At 43.7% G+C, this 19457-nt stretch overlaps 1 protein-coding gene across 2 annotated transcripts in view; it reads left to right on the forward strand.

Annotated features, from left to right (window-relative positions):
* Window positions 1-19457, forward strand: part of MTA3 (metastasis associated 1 family member 3) — a 964160-nt gene that overhangs the window by 501584 nt on the left and 443119 nt on the right. The gene's annotated exons all lie outside the window — the stretch shown is intronic.

Consider the following 19457-nt stretch of genomic DNA (forward strand, 5'->3'; position numbering starts at 1 on the left):
GTTTAATTGCTGTCTCCTTTCTGTAGCCGTGCATCAGGGCATTAATACGGGAAGCTGCTTGAAACGATAATTAACCATTCTCCCTTAGTATTGCTTCAGAGAGTCGACATGATATGCTAAATATCATGTGCGTGACGTGCGCAGTACAAGCATCTCCCTAACTCCGCAGTATGCGTTCTCAATGTGCCCCGCATAATATTCATCACCAATGGCTTTACATTTTTTTTGAGCAGATGTGTCTGTTATTCGTTGAAAATCACGTCGAGATTTTTTTGTGCGTGTGTAGGACACTGAGAGTACCATTGTCGTGTGTTCTGTCTGAATGTTATGCCTAAATCATTCAACAGTCTCATACAATTAATTCATCCCAATTCAACACAAGGGTTTGGAAGAAAGGTGATAAAGTTAGTGATGGTAACTTCTGAGGTTCTCAGTGTGCCAAAAATAGCACGGCGTTTGTTGGAGAGATAAATAATTTCTCTGATTTCAGCTGAGTCACCTTCTTATAATCGCAGATTTCCAGGAGTTAATCTTCTTGAATTAGCTCAACTGCCTTGTTTTCTTTGGAGATGTACTCTTAAGGTTTCAAACTGCCTTCCAGTTTAGCTGGATGGGAACAGTGGAGGCTCCTCGGATATGGCAGAGGAGCGTCACCCTTCCTCTCTCTCTCCCTCCCACCCCCCCAAAGCAGCTGCAAATCTTTTAATACAAAACTGTAATAAACTATGTTTATTATTGTTTTGTAGTAAAAGGGGCAGGCATTGGGGATGACAGCCACGGAGGGAAGTGAACAGAGCACACCCCTCAGTGCCCATGTGTGTTTTGCCGGCGGTCTCAGGCCGGCCAAACACACATGTGCACTGTGCTCTCTCCAGCTTGGCACTGTGTTGCCGGGCTGGAGAGAGCAGGCACAGGCTCCCCGTCTGCCTGGGAGTGCCCTGGCAGGGGGCTCCCAGACAATCCTAACGCTGCTCTGAACAGCAGCTGGATTGGTCGCAGGCCAGACTGGGATCCTGTGCCTGCCTGCTGAGGAGACGGCAGCACGGAGCAGAGGTAATTTTTTATTTTATTTTATTAATATTCCCCCCCATCACCTGCCCCGCCCCCTGTAACACCAGCGAGCCGAGACTGGATGGGACAGTCAGCAATCAGTATATTTTACTATAACAATGACCACTCCTTTTCTCCTAGTAAATGAATAGTACCAAAGGTGGATGCCGAGGAATTGTCAGTTCAGGGATTCCAGGACCATCCTCAGCCCTGGACTCTTTATACAGCCATCAATTCATGTCAATGCTGCTGCAGGGAAAGTGAAATAGCTGTAGCTTCTGCAGCTTAACTAGGTCTTGAGGTCTTAGAAATGCTTAAATTGTTCTTACGAAAATACAAAGAGCCTTCAACAAAAACCTGAAGTAAATATAACAAGGCGCAAGCTGTAGAGGACGGGCGTGGTCACCTTCCCCGCCTGCCTCCATGGCTATGTGGAGGAAGGGGTCCTTCTCCCCACAATCTGGGGCAGAGGTAAACTGAAATTATACTGGTAGGGAGTCCTGTCCTGTTTCAACGCTGTTCTGGAGTGAAGAATCCCACATGACCCTAAACCTTTGCTTCCACCTACCACTGATGAACTAGATACTGACAGGTACAGAACTACCCTGCTACACCTCGGAATAATGGTAGCCAAAAGAGATGTGGCACACATATGGAAAACACTGACCGTCCAGCTGTTAAAGAATGGAAAAAGGGACTGGTCATTTCATGGACTTTATATAGCCTGGGGTGTTAAAGGAAATTATCAAAGATTTACCAGGCATGGGCAGACTACGCGTGGATTTGTCTAGAACCGACATACTTCGCATGTGTATGGTTGGAAGAAGAAATAAAGAGTTTTTGGGTCACAACCACTGACCCCAGGTGTGACACTTTGATCAGATCATGACAGAAACACGACATTAGGCAGGGTGTGGACATTAGGGAGGGTGTGGGGATCTGAGAGAAGGGAAAAATGAAGTTCAAAGTTGGATTCTTGTTCTTTGTTATTATTGTTTAGTAACAAAAACTAAAATACTTATATTGCCTTTAATCTCAATGGCAGTGATCCGAGCAATTTCAAAACCATGTGTTCTAAAACACAACAAAAACACTGAGGTTTCTATGAATGTGAATACCAAACCATGAACTTGCATCATCTTATCCCCAGTTTTTGAGCAGATTCCACAAAATGATGGATATGAGTCAACATGAGTATACTACTAATTTCCTTGTGCCTGCCCATGAAAATCTGATGTTATATATCCACATAAGTAACATTAGACAGTGTTATACCCTCATTGGTCTGTGAATCAAAGCAAATATTGAATGAAATACATTTGGTCTCGTGTTTTCTTTCCCAGCACCAGCAGTCCAGCAACGTGTAAAAGGCTTTAGGGGTCATTCACAGCTTGCGGCAGGCTGGATATGCTTGGTTTCCCTTAATTTGTTTTTTTTCTTTTCTTTAATAAGCAGTTTATTCTCCCTGACAGTTCCTTTTTGATATATTTTTCCTCCAAATATGGTGTTCAACAGCTTACTTTTATCAACGCATTAATGCAAACGTTTGCATGCCTCCAATATGGCTAGCTTTTCTTTCAACTTGTTTCCATTGCTATCAAGTTCAGTTATATACAGCTTTTCGGCTGAGACAGACTGTAAGAATACCAATTGTTTTGCGATGCCATTGGTTTCAAATGTACCACCATATTTTCTGAATTCAGTAATCCGCTTCAACTAGGCTAGCGACATTAACTGCAGTCAAACCATTTATCGGTCAACCAAAGTATTTTATTTTGGTTACATAAAAAAATATCACAAAAGCACTCAGCTATACAATTACAATTAAAAACAACTGTCAGTATTAAATAACAGACTTGCATATCACATCAACCTATAGTCTCAACCTTGTAGCTCATAGATTCATCGTGTCACTCCTTCTTTCTGATTGATGCTTCTAACTGAAGATTCCTCACCTTGTGAATATTCCCCTAGGTGTCAAACTGCATCCTGAAGCTCAAAAGTAGTATTCTGCACACTGATAGGTGACGATGTGCAGCTCTACACCAACGTTATACCTCTGAATATGGTGCAGTTTCATGCTTCCTCCCTGAGTGGAGAGTTCAGGAATTTCGTGCTATGATCCCATGTTTCAGCCTCTGTTCTGGATATTAGTGAGAATGAGGTTGAGGCTGCTGGGACTATTGGCCTCCTGCATCCTGCTAGTTGACCATGCCAAATGGTACATAGAGGGCCCTGAAGTAATAATTAAAGTTCCAGTAGGCACAGCACCCCGGAACCAAACTGATTCTGTCCAGGTTTTAGAGGAGTCTGTAAATGATCTTCAGTAATGCCTGTTGGACCATGATTGGGCCAAGGGCAGGCCCATCTTCTTGCTGCCACGTGGAACAGATGTTTTTCACAGATTTCTCCGTACAGTACAGTACTGGGCTGGGGATTATGGCTGGGAGAGGCAGAGGTTTGAGGACTCTGGTTAGTACAGGTTGTCACAGACAGTAGTACAACCATGTGTTACTGCAAAAAGTAGGTTGGAGTGGTGAAAAACTCTTTGTGGGTTTCTTGGGAGCGAGGAAGGGCAAGGCAGTGCAGTATAGGTGGTTTGTCCTCTGCATAAAAAATTGGATTGTTCTAGCTAGGAAGCAGCCACCTGAATGATTAAGAGCTCATTTACTTGCACCAAGGCTCCTACTATTACCCTTGTGGATGGAGTGCCTGTCCTGGATATCTGTCAATCAATCAATCAATCAATCAATCAGGATTTCTAGAGCGCACTTATCACCCATGAAGGTATCCAGGCACTGGGGTCAGCTGCTCAGGGCTTCAGTTGAAAAGCCCAGTTTTAAGTTCCTTTCTGAATTTCTGGAGCGGGAGCTGTCCTGAGGTAGATGGGGAAGCTGGTCCAGGATTTTGCAATGATGTAGGAGAAGCAACGACCGCCACTGTTGCTGTGGCGAATGCAGGGGGGTGTGAGTGATGCTGAGCGTAGGGTTCTTGAGGGACTGTGGAAGCTCACGCAGTTGTTGAGGTAAGCTGGCCCTTGGTTGTGAAGGCCTTTATAGGCGTGCATAAGCAGCTTAAATTGCCATAGTTTGTGTAGGGGGAGCCAAGTGAGATTCCTCAAGTGGGGGTGATGTGGGTCTGTTATGGCAGGTTCAGGGTGAGTCTAGCTCCATATGAGTTCCACATGAAGTTTCTTTGTGTGGTGTGCTGTGAGACCAGCGTACAGAGCATTGTCATAGTCCAGGCAGCTGGTGACAAGAGCTTGTGAGACCTTTTGTCTGATGGGGAGTGGGAGCCACTTGAAAATCTTACAGAGGATGAGGAGTCAGGCAGAGGACACTGCCGTGATCTGGTTAATCAAGTTGAGTTTGCTGTTCATGATAAGTTTCAGGCTTGGTCCATGGTGGGGTGGGGGACATGGGATATTCCAGGTTGGTGGGCCACCAGGAGTCATCCCATGTTGAGAGGATATCCCCAAACATCAGAGCCTCTGTTTTGTCTGTGTTGAGTCTGATGCAGTTGTCCGTCATCCAGTGGGCGATGCTGTTCATGGAAAGGTGAAAGTTGGCTTTCATGTTGGTGGGGTCTTTGGATAGAGAGAGGATGAGCTGGTTGTCATCTGCGTATGAGAAGATGTTCAGTCTGTAGTTTGATGATACTGTCCAAGTCATATAGGTGTTGGAGAGGAAGGGGGTAAGGGATGATCCTTTGGGGACGGTGCAGATGATGTTCTTGGACATTGAGGTGAAAGGAAGGCAAAGGACTGCAAGTTCTGCCAGAGATGAGGGGGCGATCCATTTAAGGATGTCATCTAGGATGCTGATCTGGTGGAGTATGTTGAGTAGGGTGTGGTGGGAGACAGTGTCAAATGCTGCTGAGAGGTTGAGAAGAATCAGGTCAGGTGAGTCTCCTTGGTCCAGGAGGTTTCTGTTGTCGTCCGTGATGACGATCAGGGCGGTTTTGGTGCTGTGGTTTGAGTGGAATCTGGTTTGGGTTGTGTCCAGAATATCGTTGTTCTCTAGGTATGCTGTGAGTTATTGGTTGATGGCTTTCCTTAATACTTTGGCTGGGAAGGGGAGCAGGGAGCTCAGTCCGTAATTTTTGAGCTCGTTTGGGTCAGCAGAAGATTTCTTGAGGAGGGGTTTGATTCTGGCGTGTTTCCATTCAGAGTAGGTGGCTGAGATGATGCATGTGTTGAGGATGTCATGGAGTTTCCTGCTGATGGGTGGGGTTGGTGGAGTTGAAAAAGTGTTGTGGACAAGAGTCCTTGGGGGATCCTGAGTAGACCGATCACATGATGTCAATGGTGTTTTGAGTGGTGAGCTGGTTCCAGCTGGTGATTCTTTAGGTGGTGGGGGTGTCGGTGGGGTCTAGAAGTCTGAGGGAGTTGGCAGTGGCAGGTAGGGGTGTGAAGTTTCTGTAGGTGGTGGATATTTTGTCATAGACATTGTCTGCTAGGGAGTCGCACAAGTCCTGGGAGGGGGAGGTGTTGTTCTGTGTTGCTGAGGGGGTTAAATAACTCTGACAATGTTGAAGAGTTCTTTGCTGTGGTTGGAGCTGGCTTGGATGCAGTTGACTAAGGTGTCCCTTCTGGTATCTTGCAGGAGTTTGTGGTACTGGCTGAGTGAGTGCTGTCAGGCAGTTACTTGGGCATCAGTGTACACGTTTATCAAGCACTACTTCCTGGACAGCCAAGTCCAACAGGAGAGACGTTTTGGCCAGTCGACCTTTCAGGAACTTTGGCCTGAGCTATTCAGTGGACCTTCCACCTATTGAGATAATGCTTTGGTATCTGTTTGCAGCCGGTGGTACCTGCAGTTAGAAGTGTCCATCAGAAGAACAAGTTACTTACCCTTTGTAAAGCTCTTTCTTGTGGATACCCTGTCACACCACAGATTACTCACAGACCCTTCCTCGTCCTTTTTTTGTTTAATGGACTCTTTTCCCACATAAAAAGGTCCCAACCTGATCAAGCCAATTTGCCAGTGGGCTCTGCGTCTGAGCTTGCGGGCAATCAATCAAAAGCAAATAATATCAGAATGCCTGGATTGGGCTTATATGCAGCCTGGTTTTTCACTTTTGGAGCGGAACAATGTTGGTGAACAGCCATGTAATGCAACCTACCGGCATGCAGGAGTACTGCTTTTGAGTTTCCAGATCCAGTCTGACTCCTGGGAGAGTATTGACAAGGTGAAGAATGTGCAGTTAGGTAGAGCGTTGCAGAAGCTAGGTAACTTGTTTGTATTCTTATTAGTTTCTAAATAAAATTACATACTGCCTTAAACATGGTAACTGCTTACACCAGGGCTCTAGATGACGCTGATTCACAGAACTCTAGGGCTGCTTTGCATGCTTTCATCTCGGCTGATCTAAACAGTGTGAACAGGCACTAATTTTGAAACTCCATGTATGATGGGCAAAAGAGTGAAAAGGGCATCTCTGGCATCACTGCATCTTACCAAAACTGCAAGCAGGTCAGGTGTGAGTATAATCTTCATTTTGCAGCACAACTTAGTAAAACGTGACCTTTCCTTTGTAGGGCCAATCCAATTTATGTACTCGTTGGTGCTCTAAAAACCAGAAATTAATTGAGCAAAACATTGCCTTTGTGGTCACACAACAGTTGGCACATACGCCACCAGTGAAACACTTCTTTTTGGTTACCTATCAACCTTTTGCCATTCATATTTGGCTGGAGCGAGCAAATTGAAAAGCCATATTGTGTAGCTGTTGATGCACTCTCAAGAACCACTGCAAAATACCTACATTAGGATCCGCCATACGTTGATTAGGCCAGCTCAATAGAGACTTTATACAAGGGAAGACCATCTCTTGAGGAGCCTCTATGCTGCAATTTATATTGCATCGGATCTTGCCCCATGTCTGTGTATGCATGTGTATACATAGACGTGGGGCAAGTAAAAAGTAAAGGGGCATTAAGAGAGAGGTTAAGTAACCATTTTGAAATCCTGTTCTCTGAGGTTGATGTTTCTCAATTTCAGATTTCTAGCCCAGGCATATGTAGGAGGACTGAAAACTGTTTCTTTTCTCTGAAAGAATGTTGTTTTCATTGAACAATTCATATTTCGTTTTAATGTTGCTTTCTCTGTAAGAACCGACTGCCTAATATGAACTGAGAAGTTGTTCAAATTGGGTGTCAAAGTTTTGGTAAGCTATTTTTCAGTCTTTTCTTGAGACTTAATGTTAGTGTTAGAACCCCATTCAGAGGGACATGGGGTAAGCAGATGTTATTGGTCCCATCAGTGCAGGTTGAGAACTTTCACTCCTGATGTACTGTGGCCCGACATACTATGGATCCTTAGCAACTCGCCCAAGTTTCCCTTCATTACTTGACTCTCAGTAGAACAGATTGAGCACTTGTAGATCACACATGCAATGTGCAGCACTAAACACCAAAACAATGTAGGTTAAGGGTGAGTTGAGCACACAGTAGCTGCATACAGTAGCTGAACTTGAAATGAGTGAACCTGGAGGCCTCGCATTTGCTTAAGTTAGAGCTTTTGACGTTGTAAATGCATAACTGGACTTTTATTGCCATGTAAATTGGTCAACCCTGCCACATCATTCCAGTGGCCCTGCATACAAATAAAGCACTCCATTTACCTTCTTCCTCTATCTGCAGCAAAAAATGAAAATATTGCCATTATTTATTATCATGTAACCCAGATACAGACAAAAACACCCAAAGAATTTACAAGCAATCACACTACGTTTTACAGTATGGTTACATGCAGTCTTAGACTTCAGTACAGTTACACTATAAGCAAGACTCAGTTTATATTTGAAAGCTGTTACATAGTCAAATGAGTTATCTGTTTGCTGAATTCAAAATGTAACCTGAGTAGATTGCAAGTTTTAATGAGCAGACACACTTCATCTTTTCATCCTTTTGAGTTCGATAAATTCAGTATCATTTAATTAGGTAATAGTCACCTAACCCTACAAAACGACAAGATTGTGGTAGCAAGCAGCTCAAAAACAAGTAATGTAATGAGAACACACATTTTTATCAAGATACACAATCAGCAAATCCCACATTTTTTTACAACACAAAGTTTTTAATCCAGTGGAATACTATACAATTTATGAGAAAGAACAGGCATCAACACATGCATAAAATATTTGCGATGCCTATGTCACTGAATAGACACCCTCGCACTGACTTCAACAGGAACTTGGTCAAAGACCTCTTGTTACTGGAACACACATTAACTATTACGCTCCCATAAACTGAGAAGACTTATGCCTGTCACTTGACTCTACTTAAAGGAATCTCCTATTTTGCTCATGATTGGGTGATGGAGTATTTCAGTTATGTGTAAAATATTACCTAGTACAATTGTAACACACTGTTTGTACACGTGAGTGCCAACAGTAGCAAAGTGAAAGTTAAGATTGGTATCTTCGAAGCCGTGCCTCACCAGAAACTCATATGCACATACAAATAATCACGTCTACTCAAATAATATTCTCACACAATTTGAAAAACTAAATTGGCTGCATAATTGGGTCAGGTAGGCGAGGTCAAGTGAGTGGGTGCAATAGTAGAAGTCCTTGCAAAACTGTTGTCTTCAAAGCACTACATCTCAAAGAAGACTGTTAAAGTGACTGTGAGCTGGTGGTTGTGGCGATGAGGAACGTATTCACCGAAGTGTGAGAATGTGTGAGGGAGCGGCAGGGTGAATCTTTCTTGGTCCTAGTAGCACTTATGATTACTCCATTAAACATAGGGGTGGGGGCAGCTGAGGGGTCTAGCCGCTTCCTAATATTCTGAATTGTGCAAACAGTTAGGCATGGGAGGAGGGCTTTCTCGCAGACCACAGGACCCCCATATAGTTATCACAGTGAAGAGCAGGATGAAGGTGAGAATTCTTCCAGGCCTCAGTACTTTCATGTTGTTAAACTAGCGACGTGTAATGGGGGCAGGAATCCCCTAAAGACCGTGCTATTCGCATTGTGATGAACCAGTAAAGTGGGAGATGGGATTGGTGGTGAATCAGCTTCAGGTCCTAAGGGTGTACACAATAAAGTGCAATGGCGGGGATCCTATCAAGGCCCAAGTACTTTCAATAGTGTGAAGATAATTACGTGTAAGGGGAATCGCTCACAGACTAGTAGCAAAGTGAGGCACTAACCACGGTCAACACATGGACCTTTTGTGAACAAGATTAAGTAAAGCATGTGAAATACAAGGAGGAACAACATGGTTACGTTAACGATTTTACACTTATAATATGCTGGCTGAAAAAACCTGCAGCATTTACTGTTCTAATGTGCATTAAAAGGGAAAGGATGTAGTTCCACAGGCTGCCACTAGGTGTCTCTTGCGACCTCTTTTGCCACATAAGGTACTACTTCCTGCAATCTTGAATTCAACACATCCCCAATGACTTTCGGACGCTGTGCTGAAAAATGAAGCACAGCACCTGTTCTGAAAAAATGTTTTACACTGTGCATTCAAAGCACAGATATATTCATGACTAAGAGTGCTTCTAAGTGGCAAAATGTAAAGAAGGAACAAAAAATGCCTATAAAAATAAGCAGCGATGAGGGCGTTTGGTGTATGACTTCGGTCTTTGAATGCTTAGCAAATGTGACCAAGATAACAGCTTCATTTACAGCCCTGTTTACAGAAACAGCATTGCAGCAAAGCTAAGCTGGGAGCAAGAATGCTCTGCAAATGAAGAGGGAAGCTTCGCCAAACATGAGCAGGAACCCAAGAAAAAAAGTTCCCCGAAGAACAGATAAACAGAACAAAGCATAGTTATACAGAAGTTAGTCCGTGCTCCCAAAGAGAAAAGGGAGGGACAAAGAGGCATGACTGACCACTAGCAATCAAGGATTTTTAAATGACACAAACAAATACATGAAATGGCTTTAAGCCCACAGAAGTATACTAAAGTACACAAGAGATCATACGCTTACACAGTAGCCTTTCAGCACTATGAGGGCAGTTCTTTGGTTACCCTTCCTGGTCCAACAAGATCACAGTCTGTGAAACAGACCTATGTTATGGTGCACACACATGATCTGTGTTTACCTTTGATAGCATTAGGGATCCAGACATCAGTACAGTTGGGGCGCTCACTGCTGTGTTTCACGTTCTTCACCATGCAAGGGACTTTTACATCCCAGCAGTCAGTTTTTCCCCCACAGTTATAATCTGTCAACTCTAAATTTGGAGCTTAATGATGAACAACTAAGCTTTACTGTGATACGTGTTCTTCTGACATAACAAACACAAAAGTTATTTATTATTAAAAGTACTGTTTATTTAATCTGAGACGTTACATGGTTTTCTGTATTTCATATTTCAAGCAAACAGTGCATGGCTGAATTGAAACTTTTTTCCTCTTCTTTTTAATAATAAAAGTCTTAGTTTTGTGTGATATATGTTTATTTGTAATGCACTACATCCACTTAATAACTTCTACCAGTACTTTTTGTTTTCATTTATTTTATTAAAGACGTATTTTCTCTTTAAAACTTATTTTAACTGCTCCCTAATTTGTGAAGCGTGCACTTTACCTTTCATACAGATAAACTATTTTCAAATTTTAATGTACTTACTTTCTAAAGAACATACACATTGGTCAATTGAAAATCCTGCAATCATAATGAAGGCTCAACTGTGCTAGTTTCTTCTACCTTCAGGCAGCCTTGAATTCTGTCGTAATGTTTAAAACTAAAGTTCAGAGCCAGTACTTGCTGATCATGGTTTTCAAGGTATTATGGAATGGCGGATAAAACTGTCGCTGTAAAACGGCTGACAAACTTGCTGTACCGTCCTGTCACTTGTATGAAATGAGGAGTCCAAGGAAGAGCTTTGACTGAACTCCTCATAATAAACATTATTCATCCAAACAAAAGGCTGTTATTGTCTAATTCCAAACTCTTGTGTGCTTTGCATAAAAGTGTAGCGCACACACTGTACATTCTAATGTTTCAGTTCAGTTTTTACACTAACCAGTATCATTTTTTTTTAACTAAGCAAACTTGCTGGATAATTAATTAGATTTTGTAAAGTTCTATGTAATCCATTAACTTATCTTCACCTATCTTGAGGATGGATTCCAAGAACTTTGTTGTGACCTACTGGACATTACTGTCTAAACTGGTTAAGAACCAATGCCAGAAACTGAAAATGTTTGTTGGTATTAGGGGTCATAATGTGAACATCATCTGGCAAGGAGCTTGAGGAATTTAGTGGCATGATCCTCTTGGAGGATATAATCATGGCTGCAGTAAATGGGGCTCATTTGACACACTCCATGAATTCTAAATTTGGCATGCTGGTGATTCCTCATACGTCCATTGTGTTCTTCAACTCACAGACAACAATGGAATTGGTTTATTTAGTTTCATCCACAAATGTAAAAGTTTGGAGGAGCGTTAACAAAGCAGTTTCTGAGTTTCTATCAAGATAATGGCAAGTCAACAACGTCAAAAATATTACATATGGTATAACACAACATAACACTAGCGTATATTTAGACTAACAGGAATACTAGAGTATTACGACAGAACGCTCTGAACAAAATGTTATTTTGTTTTGCAGTTTTGCTTTTTCACAGTACATATCTGAACGTCCTTTCAGTATCACCTATTAACTTCACATTTTTTAATGGTAACCTTTTTCCTCTCATATATGAATAGGGATGGGTCTTTTCGTACACTTCCTAAGAAGACATCCTTTTATACAGGTCTTTTTAGCGTGAATTTACGTGCCTAAATGCTTCCTGTACCTCTTTACACCCACCAAAATAATTTTTCAATACAAAATATATTTTGTTTGACAATATCGTAGAGCAAATACAAAGGAGTCTTGGTTACATTTGCTTTACCTGGAAGCTGTTGTGCAGAGCAGCACCAGGCTCGGGCCTCAGTAAACCTTCTTCTGTAGTCTGATGGGTTTACCATTTGTTAAGTAGAGCTTGGGTTGCATTATACTTAAGCAGAATTGGTTATGAAGTGTCATTTATGAAGTCTGTTTGTCCTCCCACTCCCCTCCCACACCCCAGCACATGAGCAGTGCATTTGGGGGTGGAAGTTAAGGTTGGCTTTCTGCCTTTCCGTGGATATTTTAAGGGTTTGGGATTGTATGATGTCAACACTGCATCAAGTTAACAGTCCTATGGGCTAACTTATAGGGTTTTTACAGTGATATATGTGCTCATGGGCTCAGAAACTACATCATCAGTAACATCTTTTTTTGGGGGGGGGGGGGGGGCAATCATGATGACATCAAGATGGATATCATCAAATACATCACAAATAATGCATGCACATCCTCTTACCCATAAAATCTGGATGGTAAAAGGTATGCTGCAGACTTCCATCTGCTGTTGAGGTGTATGAGGATATTTATTGCTAGTGAGTGATATTTATTTATTCATGGCATGTGTAGCTGTAGATACGCATGCTGGGCATACTCCTGCCATCTAGGTTTGGGCTTGGATGTTTGCAAGTTCAGGGATGTGGAATTCCTATCGCCCGACGCCCGGGGACATCTTGTTTGGGGTCAAGGGCAACAAGTTTTTATGTTCACTTTGTCCTTGGGACAAGTAGGCCCAACCCTCTGCAACACAAACCCTTTGGCTGCCTGTTTACAGAGAGTGGAACTCTCTGCAGTTGAGGTAATGTGTTTCCAAAAGATAATGCTGTTCGAACTTGTATTTATGGTTCATTATTTGAAAACCTTAATTATTAGGGTGAGTGCTGTAAATAAATGTTTTAAGGTCACACTTCACTACTGATGTTGGTTCCAGTACAAAAAAAAAAACGTGTATACACATGTTTGAAAAGTTTAGGCTATGAGGCTAAGTATAATGCTCCCAGAATGCTCTCTGATTAGATGCAAATGAAGTGTCAATTAGTAAAATGTTTTGATGCATGCTAGTATTTCCCAAACATATTTCGAATGGAAAATCAGTGTAACCATTTTCAACACGATTATGGGAAGCATGAAAATAAACAAACACTGACAAAGCCAACTGATCTGACATATTTTTATAAGTCTTTTAGTTTCATCAATGCGTGTCTTGTTTTGACATGGCTTTTGTAACACTTTATTGTTGTGGGAGCTACCAGGCCCTCAACATTGTAACAAACACTGGCAACAAAAAAAAAAAAAAACGTTTTTGAACTCTAAAAGCACACGTTGCCACCAGTGGCATAACAAAGGCCCCGCAGCCACCCTCCAGGGGGCCCCTTCAGCACAGCACCTGCCCTGAGTGAGTCTGGAGAGGGGGCTCCTCCATGTTCTTTGCAAAGGGGCACCCTCCAGTTTCGTTACGTCACTGATTGCCACTGTTGTTCCTGACACTGAACAAAACTACTTTGTGTGCCAATATGCTCCTTGTGGAAGAGAAAAGAGAAGAATGCGATCACTCACAGTAAAGTCAGCCGAAAGAGAGAGAAATAGAAGTTTAATAAAAACAAAATGTCTTTGTTAACACCAGACCTAATTAGGGACCAAGACCCACATGTAGGTAGCTTTTTGCATGTCGCAAACAGCGACTTTCGCTGTTTGCGATGTGCAAAAAGCACATTGCGATGCACAAACCCAGTTTTGCGATTCAGTAACCTGGTTACCGAATCGCAAAACGGGTTTGCGACTCGCAATTAGGAAGGGGTGTTCCCTTCCTAATTGCGACTCGCAGTGCAATGTAGGATTGTTTTGCGAACGCGGGCGCAAACCAATCGCAGTTTGCACCCATTTCAAATGGGTGCTAACACTTTCACAAAAGGGAAGGGGTCCCCCTGGGACCCCTTCCCCATTGTGTTTTCGTTTTTGTAATGCATCTCGTTTTCCTTTAAGGAAAACGGGCTGCATTACAAAAAAAAAAGGCTTTATTGAAAAGCAGTCACAGACATGGTGGTCTGCTGTCTCCAGCAGGCCACCATCCCTGTGAGGCCACCATTCGCAAGGGGGTCGCAAATTGCGACCCACCTCATGATTATTCATGAGGTGTGCATTTGCGAAGCCCTTGCGAATCACAGGTGGTGTCAGGGACACCATCCTACATTCGGATTTGCGACTCGCAATTTGCGGGTCGCAAATCTGAACCTACCTACATGTGGCCTCAAATTCTTAAAGAAAGTCACAAAAGTGCACCCATGGTATATGTCGTACCCTTATAAAATATTTGTGAACTGTATTTTAGCACGGGTAAATACGCATGTGTAGATTTTCTCATGTGAAAATCTATTGAGCATTTGCAAGTTCATTTTCCCTCCAGCCACTTTCTTCCCAACCCTGGAAGAAGTTCTAATTCTGCCATTGTCAGGAGTAAATGTCCAACCTTTCTTATTATGGGAAAATATTAGAGAGAAGCTGGTGAAAATCTTTAAAACATGCAGGTTAGTAGGTTTGCAGACTCAAAGGCATTCCAGCCCTGGAATTATTGCTTACTGCTTCCTCCAGCCCCAGTATGCAGATCTGCAGAAAGGTGGAAAAATAAGGAAATTGCTACAGTAGGGATTGAAACTGCAAGTATTCAAGCCCTACTATGGTAGTAGCCCTGGCATAATCAGAGAGGCTATTATCAGAGCTCTTACATAATGAGATTGCTGCCATAATTTGGCGCCACACTACATGGCACCAAAGGGACAAGTAGATCTTTTTACAGGACAAGTAGATTTGAGAAGCAGCCTGTCCCGTGGACAAGTAGATATTTTAATAAATTCCACACCCCTGAAGTTGTTTCCCTTTAAAGAAGGGTTTCAAGTCACAAGATATATGGACTCGCCTATTGCTGGTAGTGCACATGGGCATCAGCTTTGTTGTAAGATTGTTTTTTCACTGCCATCGGGTTCAGACATGTCCAACTGAGCTCTTCGGCAGTGCTGTGTGGTATTGTCGCTGGACCTGTTCGGATCCTCCAGACTCATTGATGCTTAAAGTCGTTGTGTGTACTGTTCGGTTTGAAGCGTCATGCACCCTTTATTCAACTTTGCCCCCAAAAACTTCAGACACCCCACACTGGGCTTCACCCCTCTGGTTCTCCATCAACTTCTCAGTGCCAGACAATATCCTGTCTATAATGAAAAGGACTCCATTCCATTACTGCCCGAAGTGTCAGCCAAATACCAGAGGACAGACCATCAGGTGTGTAACCTGTATCTGTCACAGGTCCATCAGGAGGCTTCCTGTTCAGTGTGTCTCGCCTTCAGGAATAGAAAGACCCTCCAATACAGTTGTGCTTTATGCATCTTCTCGGCCTCAATGGCACAACAGCTGGTGGATGTTACTCCGGACCTCTTGACGGGCCAAGATGTTGAGGGTGGCTAGGGACTTCTGGCACCGAGGCCAATATCATCGCACTGGAAAATAGTTCCTGCTCTGATGCCGAAGTGGATGAGCCATGTCTGCCCAGTGTCCTGCATCAAAATCGTCTACAGTAAGTAACCCGCCCCTCGACACCACCCAGAAGCTGAGCATTGCTCACAAGAGGGTTAAGCCTGAAGCTCACAAGCCAGTCATGAGGCTCTGGGTCCGCCTGCACACAAGGCCATGATCTCCACCGAACTTCATTGTTGGACCCCCGGTGCCCTTCTAGCTCTAAGAGCCAAAGTCCACAATACAGTCATGCCCTTTGACTTCGACCACCCCTTTGGCTTGGGTGTCGAAACCATCCTCAAAGCCATCCTCGAAGTAGAGACATTTGTAGCCAAAAACCGCCTTCTTGCCATTGAGTCAACATCCATCATCTGCGCCAAAACAAACGGCATTCAGGGCAGCTTCTTCCACTGCTTCTGAGGAACAGCACCAGTCCATGCAACACCTACAAGAGGTCAGGCAACGGTACATCCTCATACTTCATCAGATTGGACGGATCCTAGCTCTGCCTCCTCTCAAGGCAAAGGACCCTTTTCTTTTTTTGAGGAATTGACTTTTATGGAAGCCATAATCCAACCCGGGAGATGGCATCCAAGAAGCCTAGGTGCCAAGATTGAGACACCTCTCCACCTCCTCTTCGTGCCTCGTCTCCCTCCTCTTCACCTTTATCTTCCATATTTGCCTTCCTTTCCACCTCCTCCTTACCCCCCCTCACCACCACCACCAGTAGATTTATCAGATGACTCTCCTTGGCGATCCCCTTCTTCTGGCTGTGAAGAAGACATGCCTAGGTCACCATAAGGCCCATATAATATTCCTTGGAACCCACACCATCATGTCCAGGGGTCTACTATGAACTAAATCCTTCCATCACACCCCTTCCTCAGAGTACCGACCCTGACCTCTGCCCGGCTAAGCCACCCCCACTGGACGACACTACCTAATACCATGAGGTCTTACAGAAGACCACCATCTTCTGCGAGGTAGAAATGCATAAGCAGCAGGAGGATGAAGACTTCCTGATGGAGACCCTCTAATCCACTCAAAGGTCAATGCAATATTTAGCAGTGTGAAATGAGATGCCTAAGCATGCTCCCAGCATCTTTAAAGAGCCAGTAGAGGCCTGAGTGATCACTCCCAGGGTTGAGAACAAAAATACAAGCCATCCCTTTTCTGCCCCCCCCCCCCCTTGCATCAATGGTCAACTCCCACTTGACTTCCTGGTGGTACACACTGCATAAAAGCTTGCCAACTCCCAGGACATGGGTGGTGCCCTCTCTGGCACAGAGAGTACAAAGAAAGATGGGACAGGAAAATGCATCAATGCTCAGTCTGCTATGTATTGGCGCATCACCAATTCCGTCGGTTTACTTTCCCGGTATGTTAGAGCACACTGAGGTAAAATGGAGGCCTATCTTTAATACATCCTGGACCAGTAAAAAAAAAAAAAGGGGGGGGCAAAAGCTTGTGGCAGAGGGTAAAGTTATATCCCAGACCCCTCAAAAAATACATCCTGTCAGAACACTTTCACATGGTGACACTCTAGGATGTAATTTTACTGCTACAGCACAGCGACTTCAAGATGGCGCTCGACCTGAAGGATGCCTATGTTCACATCCCTATCCACCCCGCACATCGCTGGTTCCTCCAGTTTGTGGTAAGTGGTCAGCATTATCAGTTCTAAGTGCTGCTCTTTGGGATAACCATAGTCCCCAGAGCGGTCACAAATTGTCTTGGCGTGGTAGCGCTCACCTCAGACAGAATGGCATCCATATCTTCCATTACTTAGATGACTGACTGATAACAAGTGCAACGAAACAGCAGTGCCTAGCACAAACTAATCACCATACATCTCTTAATCAACCTAGGCCAGTGGTTCCTAACCTGTGGTCCATGGATCCCTGGGGGTTCGTGAAGCCTCCTCAGGGGGTCCACACCTGCTTAGAAAATTAAATAATATATACAGATTAATAACGTGTATATAAATTAAGTGGATAAACGTACAATTGAAAATGTTACTTAGTGCAGGGCTCCCCACTTTCCAATAATGATTCAGTGGGGGGGTCCCCGGGTTCCAGTAATGATTAAGTGGGAGTCTACAGAAGTGAAAAAGCTGGGAACCACTGACCTAGGCTTTACCATCAATACCACAAAATGTCATCTACAGCGTCTTGTGGTCCAGTCCTTCCTAGGGGCCATACTCAGCCCTAGTGCAGGGAAAGCATATCCCAGTCCTGCAAGCTTTCCAAATTCTGCTCCCTCTTTTTCAGCCCGCTCATAGGTAACAGAAAGGTCATGTGCTTCCTTTGCTTGATTTCTTCTTGCATTGCTACAGTCCCACATGTCAGCTTGCACATGTGTTTAGTGCAGGGTTGCCTAGCAGCGCAATGGTCACAAGTAGAGGGTCATTGGGACGATCTAGTGTTGATTGAGTCCACACCTATTGCTCTCTGCAGTGGTAGAATGCTAACTACCTGTTTTAAAGCCGGCCCTTTTTAGACTCAGTACCGCACATGAACATCACAATGAATCACACATCATATGAACATGCACTTACAGGCGTTGACCATTCAAGGATGCTAACAACCCATCAACGGGGTCTTCACATCAACAACCCGGACTTGCTAGCCACCCACCTAGCCCTCAAGGTTTTCCGCCCTAGCATCCAACACAAGGTAGTACCCATTCGCACAGGCAGCCCAACTGCCATGTTCTACCCTACAGTTTCAGAGCGACACTCATTCTCTACAGTGCTCTAGCCCATGTCATTTCATGGCAGGTGATCCATGATAGACTTCATCTACTGATAAAGAACATACTGGGAGCAGACAATGATTTTGCAGACCACCTCAGCAGGATGTAGTTCACAAATGGAAACTCGACCCACAAATCCTATTTCCTTACTTCCGGCTTTGTAGGTTTCCCCACACAGACTTCTTCACTAGTAGCAAAAAGGCAAAATACTCAGACTTTGCCTCCTGGTTCCCACAACAACAGTCCATGGACAATGCACTATAGAGGAACTAGTCATGGGTATTTGCCCATGCTTCTTACACTTTTTTCATTCATGATGTGGAGGATTCAACAAACATCCCTCACTGTATTTTAAGGAGCCCCACCTGGACCAGGCAGCCCTGGTTCACTACTCTCCTTGAACTATCTCTAGTGTCCCACAAAAAGATGACTAACCAGCTAGATCTTCTCTCACAGAATCAGGGCACACTCAGGCATTCCAACCCCAAACAGCCCAGTTGTGAGATCTGGCTCCTGAAGATGTAAAGTTTGGGTACCCCAGACTGCCTTCAATCGTGGATATGATCATCCTTAAAGAGGCATGCAGGCCCTTAACCAAAGCTTGCAATGCAGCCAAGTAAAAAAGATTTGTGCACTACTACCTCCATAGAGAAATTGACCCTCTCAAAGCAGTAGTCCAAGACATTGTCTGTTATCTACTGTACTTGCAGAAGGCAGTCTTTGCTTGTACTTCTATCCGGCTTCACTTGACACACTGATGCCGCTTACCTTCTAAACCGAGAATACACCTAACTTTTTTGGGTTCCTGTTATCAAAGCTTTCATAGAGGGGCTCAAAAGGATTATTTTGCCACAGGTGCCACCTGCCCATGTGTGGAACCTCCATATTTTTCAAACTAGGCTTAGAGGCCCTCCTTTTGAGGTGCTCCATTTTTGTCCTTTACGGTTTCTTTCCTGGAAGGTATCTTTCCAGGTGGCCATCACTTCTCTCAGGCATGTCAGTGAACTTAAGGCTCATACCCTAGAAGAACCTTTTTTCCAAGTACACAACGAGAGATACCACCTTTACTAGGCTGACATCACACATTGCCTATACCATGGAAATTACTTTACCATGCATTGCCTTTACAACCAACTGGCAAGTATATATAAGGCAAGTGTGTGTCTGTGGGTATAGATTGATAAGGATGATTTTAGGGTTCAAGGTTAACTAAAAGAATCGGGTGGTAAGAGTGTTTTAGTGTTTAGGAGTGGGTAAGGGTATAGAGTCATACAATTACAAAAAATGGGGA

Source organism: Pleurodeles waltl, chromosome 5 (assembly GCF_031143425.1).
Source record: "Pleurodeles waltl isolate 20211129_DDA chromosome 5, aPleWal1.hap1.20221129, whole genome shotgun sequence".
NCBI classification, from domain to species: Eukaryota; Metazoa; Chordata; class Amphibia; order Caudata; family Salamandridae; genus Pleurodeles; species Pleurodeles waltl.